Raw genomic sequence first — 5,470 nt, forward strand, 5'->3', positions numbered from 1 at the left:
GCTACTTTAAATGCAATTGTTCTCTTTCTTTTTTGAAATGTTTGTTCTTAGTGTATAGAAACACTACTTTTTGTATATTGATTTTGTATCCTGCAATTTTTTCTCATTTATTAGTTCTAACAGTTTTTTGATGAAATCATTAGGATTTCCTATATACAACATCATATCATCAGCAAACAGCAGCAACCTAACTTCTTCCTTTCCTGTTTGGATCCCATTTATTTCTTCCTCTTGCCTAAATGCTCTGGCAAAAACTTTCAGTACCAAGTTGAATACAGGTGGTAAGAGTGGGTACATTTGTCTTGTTCTGGATCTTAGAGCAAAGGGTTTCAATTTTTCACTATGTATAATGTCAGGTGTGGGCTTGTCATATATAGTTTTTATTGTGTTGAGGTACATTTCTTCTATACCTGATTTGTTGAGTGTTTTCATCATGGATAGATGTTTTCTTTTGTGAAATAATTTTCTGCATCTAGTGAGATGACATGAGATGATCACATGGTTTTTGTCCTTCGTTCTTGCTAATGTGATGTATAACATTTATTCATATGCATATGTTGAACCATCTTTGCTTCCCAGGGAGAAATTCCACTTGATTACGGTGAATGATTCTTCTAATGTGTTGTTGAATTTTGTTTGCTAGGATTTCATTGAGGATTTCTGCATCAACATTCATCAAGGATATTGTCCTGGGTGAGGTCTGAGACTGGTCCTAGAGGCTGGCTATCTAGGAATTCAAGCCAGATAAAACATCCCACTGTTTCTGGTAGTGACCACAGCATGGCTTTGTGGGTGGGCTATACTGTTAGGTAGTACCTCTGATTTGATGCCACCACTGACAGGCACATAGAGCTACCACCAAGATCCACATGCTCACTGCTGTGGCCTCTGCCTCCTTGCTTTATTTCTTCCTGACCCCTGGTGGTCTAGCTGTGCTGTGCTATTTTCCACTGTGTTGTCTTTGAGGTGAGATGGGAGTGGACTTCCTGGGAAGCATCTCGGAATGTTAGGAGAGCTAGATGTCCACCTCCAGTTCTCTTTCCTTCCGTAGAAACTGTGGTCCCTGGAGATTCCTCCCTGTGTGGCATTGTGCCAACTTGGGGGGTGGAGGGCAACACAGTCAAAGTGAGATCCTTTCTCTTACCCTTTCCATGCAGCTCCTTTTCATTCCATGGACCACACAGGTGACTTGGGCCCTTTTGCTATTTGGAAGGTGTTCACCAAGGTGTTCTTATCTGTGGATAGCTGCTAGTTTAACTCTCTGTGGGCAGTAGTGAAGCCTGGGACCTCTTATTCTACCACCTTGTTGTCATCACCAAGCAAATTATTATTGTCTTTATTTTAACAAAGACGTAAGTTTATAAAGGATTCCCTTATGGTGAAAATTAAAGTATTAGTCTGTGGAAAAGACAGATTTGTTTTTGTTAAAATTTTTTAAAGAAAGACAACAAAATTTCTACAATCATTCCATATATGCAGTCCTTTGTACTTAAAGTTTTACAAATATTTGAAAAAGAAAGTAGGGAAAAATCATGTTCATTCCAGTCTCTACAGTTCTTTGAAACATAATGTTCAGGGTTTCTGTATCGGCTTTAAAAAGAGCTTGAAAGTTGTCACTCTCATCTTTTCAATAAGAAAAACTTCAATAAACTGAAAATCAATGACTTTTCTAGGCTTTGTCAAAGGACCAAGGCTGTAGGGAAACCTATTATTCCAAAATGAAGAGAAACAGGGACATGCAGAGAGTTGCACCTGAAGCAGAAGTCACTGGAGTGACACAATGTTAGAAACATTTAAATGATAATTTTGATAAATTGCTAGAGACTGGGTTTGAACTAGCATAAAGTGAAAAATCTCCTTAGGGTTTGCGAAATCTCTGTGTGCTTTAGAAGACCCATTCATTGCTTTAACATGGGGAAGGGAAGAGTACCAACTGCGAATACACCCAGATCCTTCTTCATAACAAAAACCTACTTTCTAAAAGAAAAGACTTTGTGAGTCTCTCTTAGCTGGGGAAAGGGATCACTCCCACCTCAGACCCCTCTAGCCTTCCTGCCTCACCTTCCTGTCACTGGGGAGAGAAGAGAGGGAAGAAAGTCAATAGGGATAAGAGGCTCAAGGAATAGATTCGAAATATCATGGCCAGGGAAAGGAGGAGGGAAATAAAAAGCTGTAGCACTAGGAAAAAACAAACTTCTGAAAGTCACGTATGAGAGACATAGTCCCACTGAGACTGAGAATTAATCTTAAGATTAAAGAATACTCGTCCTTCACACCTTACTGCTGTACCAACAGGACTCCTCTATAATAACAGTGGATTATGGCTGAAAGAGACGCAAAGGATACATTCTCTCCAAGGAGGAGTACTTAGCTTAACTCCTCATTCTTTAAGTGTGGGCTATGCTTAGGGGTTTTCTTTAAAAACAGTAGAGCATGCAAAGGGTGAACAAAGAGTAATTTTACGGTAATTCAACCTGAAGTCCACTACTTTAGCAAAATTAACATCAGCAGTGATAAGTCCTGTTGGTAGTATGTACGCTTGATATAATGTGAAGAAAATGGCACTTCATCTCTGTGGTCTTCCTCCCAAAAATTCATACCCTGGCCTAATCACAAAGAAAACAAACAATGTCCAATTAGGGAATATTATACAAAATGTGTAATCAATACTCAAGGTTTTCAACATCATTAATGACAAGGAAAGTCAGAAACTGTCCACCAAACAAAGCATAAGAAGATGCAGCATCTAAATGTAATGTGATATCCTGGGTGGGATGCTAGAACAAAAGAAGAACATTAGGTAAAAACTAAGGATATCTGAATGAAGTGTGGATTTTAGTTAATAATACAGGTGTATTTCTTTTTACTGCACTTTGCTTTATTGCAGTTTGCAGACATTAAAGTTTTTATGAAATGAAGGTCTGTGGCAACCCTACATCAAGCAAATTTATTGGTACCATTTTTCCAACAGCATGTACTCACTTCATATCTCTGTGTCAGCATTTTATACTCATGAATATTTTTTAACCAAGGTATATACATTGTTTTTTTAGACATAATGCTATTGCACACTTAATAGACTATACAGTATAGTTAAAGCATAACTTTTATATTCACTGGAAACCAAAAAAATATGTAACTCACTTTATTGTGATATTCACTTTATTGTGGTAGTCTGAAACCAAACTTGTAATATCTCTGTGGTGTGCCTATAATATATTAATGTTGGCTCATTAATTAAAACAAACATACCACGTAAGATATTTATAAGAGGAGAAACTGGATGCGGGGTGTGAGAAACACATTTACCCATCCAAACTGTGTCTCTGGACTCAGAGACATGAAGAACAGTGGAAGCAAGACTTAATGGTGGTCTTACAAGATCAGGTGTCTGGTAGGCAGGCACATCTGAGACAGTTACAGCAGGTAACTTATCTCCTAGCATGCAAGTCCCTCCCCCAGTTCCTCATTGGTCTAGTACTGTAGGGTTACAAACTTCCTGGATGTCACCTAAGTTTCATTATCCACCTTATAAGATTATACCCCAGTCCCTTTCCCCACTTAAGTTTTGATTTCCCAACAATGAAACTTTCTTCCCTTTTATCAGCTAACCCCCCTCTACATTCTGTCCACTTAATTGTGACTTTCTACATGCATGAGCCGTGCAGTTTGTCACATCCGCAGGCTGACTGCCAGTACTTAAGATTTACCATGGCTGAAAATGGACCATTTAAATGTTTTCTCACAGGGGTATGTGGAAACTCTCCACACAATTTCACAATTTTTCTGCAAATCTAAATCTATTCTAAAATTTAGAAGTTCATTAAATGTAGTATCCAGCATACCATAAAAAAGTATGAGATGTGAAAAAAGTAACATATGACTGTCAATCAGAAAGTTAAAAAATAGTCAATGAAAGGAGAACAACAGATTAAAAAGTTATTGCAATTAGAAGAAAATGACTTTAAATTGACTCTTATAGACTAAATTATAGTCTATAAGTCTATTATAGTCTATTATAACCTATACGTAGGTTAAATAAATGGGAGTAAAATATGAACAAAATGAACAAAAATGTGGAGAACATCAAAAGATAAATGAAATTCCTAAAAACTAATTCAAGTATACCCTAAGATTGAGAAACAGAGTATCTGAAATTAAGAATAAATTGGAAAGGCTTAATAGCAGATTGAACGTCAGTGGAAAAGATGCATGAATTTGCATACTGTCAATTAAATTATTCATACCTGAGAACGGAGAGAGAAGAATGTTGGGGAAAAAACACAATGTGAGAGGCACATGGGCTAATATCAAATTTTCTAACATATGTGTAAATTGGAGCACATTTATTGACTTGATATGTTGAACCAATCTTTTTAGACATAATGGTCAAGAACTTTCCAAAACTAATTTTTAAAAACCAAACCACAGAGGGTGGAACAAGATGGAGGAATAGATGCCACACCATTCATCTCCCTACTACTGGAACACCAAATTTTAACAACTATCTGTACACAGGAAAGCACCATCACAAGAACCAAAAATCAGGTGAACAATCACAGTACCTGGATTTAACTTCACATATATATATATATATTTTATTTATTATTATTTTTTTTTGTAGCAGTTGTTAGCATTTAACAAATCTCCCTCCATGTGGTTTCATACCACCAGGACTCAAGCCCCACCTCCAATACCCTTAATCCTCTCCTCAGCTATTCTGCTGAAGAATTTGGCCTTCATGATGACAGGTTGCTTTGGTAGATTTCCCTTTCCCAGAACTTTGTAGTAGCCTGATCACACCACATCAATGGTGGGGGCAGCTCCAGTTTTGTCTTTAGCAGCATTCACCTGTGTCTGTACACTGACCAAAGTCCGCAATTTATTGGGGTTGGCATTTGAGCAGGAGCTCTGGTTCCTCTTTAAGTGATAATCCTTATACCAACTTTCCCAAAGGAACCTAGGTGAGATTTGTCAAAGTTGATCCTGTGGTGACGCTTGCCACCAGCATTACTCCTGCCTCCCGAGTGCTTTTGGTGCTTGCTGATGAGGCTGTGGCTGTGGTTCACATGGCCCAGAAGTTTCTGGGTCTTCCTCAGCCTGAATGGTATGTCAGAAACTCTTGGGTTATAGCCCAGGTTCTTGATTTTTTCCAACAAACAGCATAGCCTGGAGGACACTGGGCTGTCATGATGAGTTGTCATGGATGGCACCTTATAGTCTAGTTGGGGACAGGCTGCAATGTGAAAGAGTTGCATGGTCTTACCATTTCTCACTATTCTGATGTTGTGTCACTGCTCACACACATTCATTTCTGGAGAATTCTTGGTTTTAACAGAACTCTGTCTCATTACATCTTCACATTGATATGAAAATAAATCAAGGACAAATATAGTCTTATATGACATTAAGTCATAGTTCTTAATTGTGGATATGTGTTCATCAGACTTAGCAGAGGAGTTTTAAATAT

The 5,470-nt window shown here is 37.9% G+C and overlaps 1 pseudogene; it reads right to left on the minus strand.

Annotated features, from left to right (window-relative positions):
- Positions 1-1,572: 1,572 nt before the first annotated feature.
- Positions 1,573-5,258, minus strand: LOC119620057 (large ribosomal subunit protein uL15-like; annotated as a pseudogene).
- Between the last annotated feature and the right edge of the window lie 212 nt (positions 5,259-5,470).

The sequence above is a fragment of the Chlorocebus sabaeus genome, chromosome 3 (genome assembly GCF_047675955.1).
Source record: "Chlorocebus sabaeus isolate Y175 chromosome 3, mChlSab1.0.hap1, whole genome shotgun sequence".
In the NCBI taxonomy this organism is placed as follows: Eukaryota; Metazoa; Chordata; class Mammalia; order Primates; family Cercopithecidae; genus Chlorocebus; species Chlorocebus sabaeus.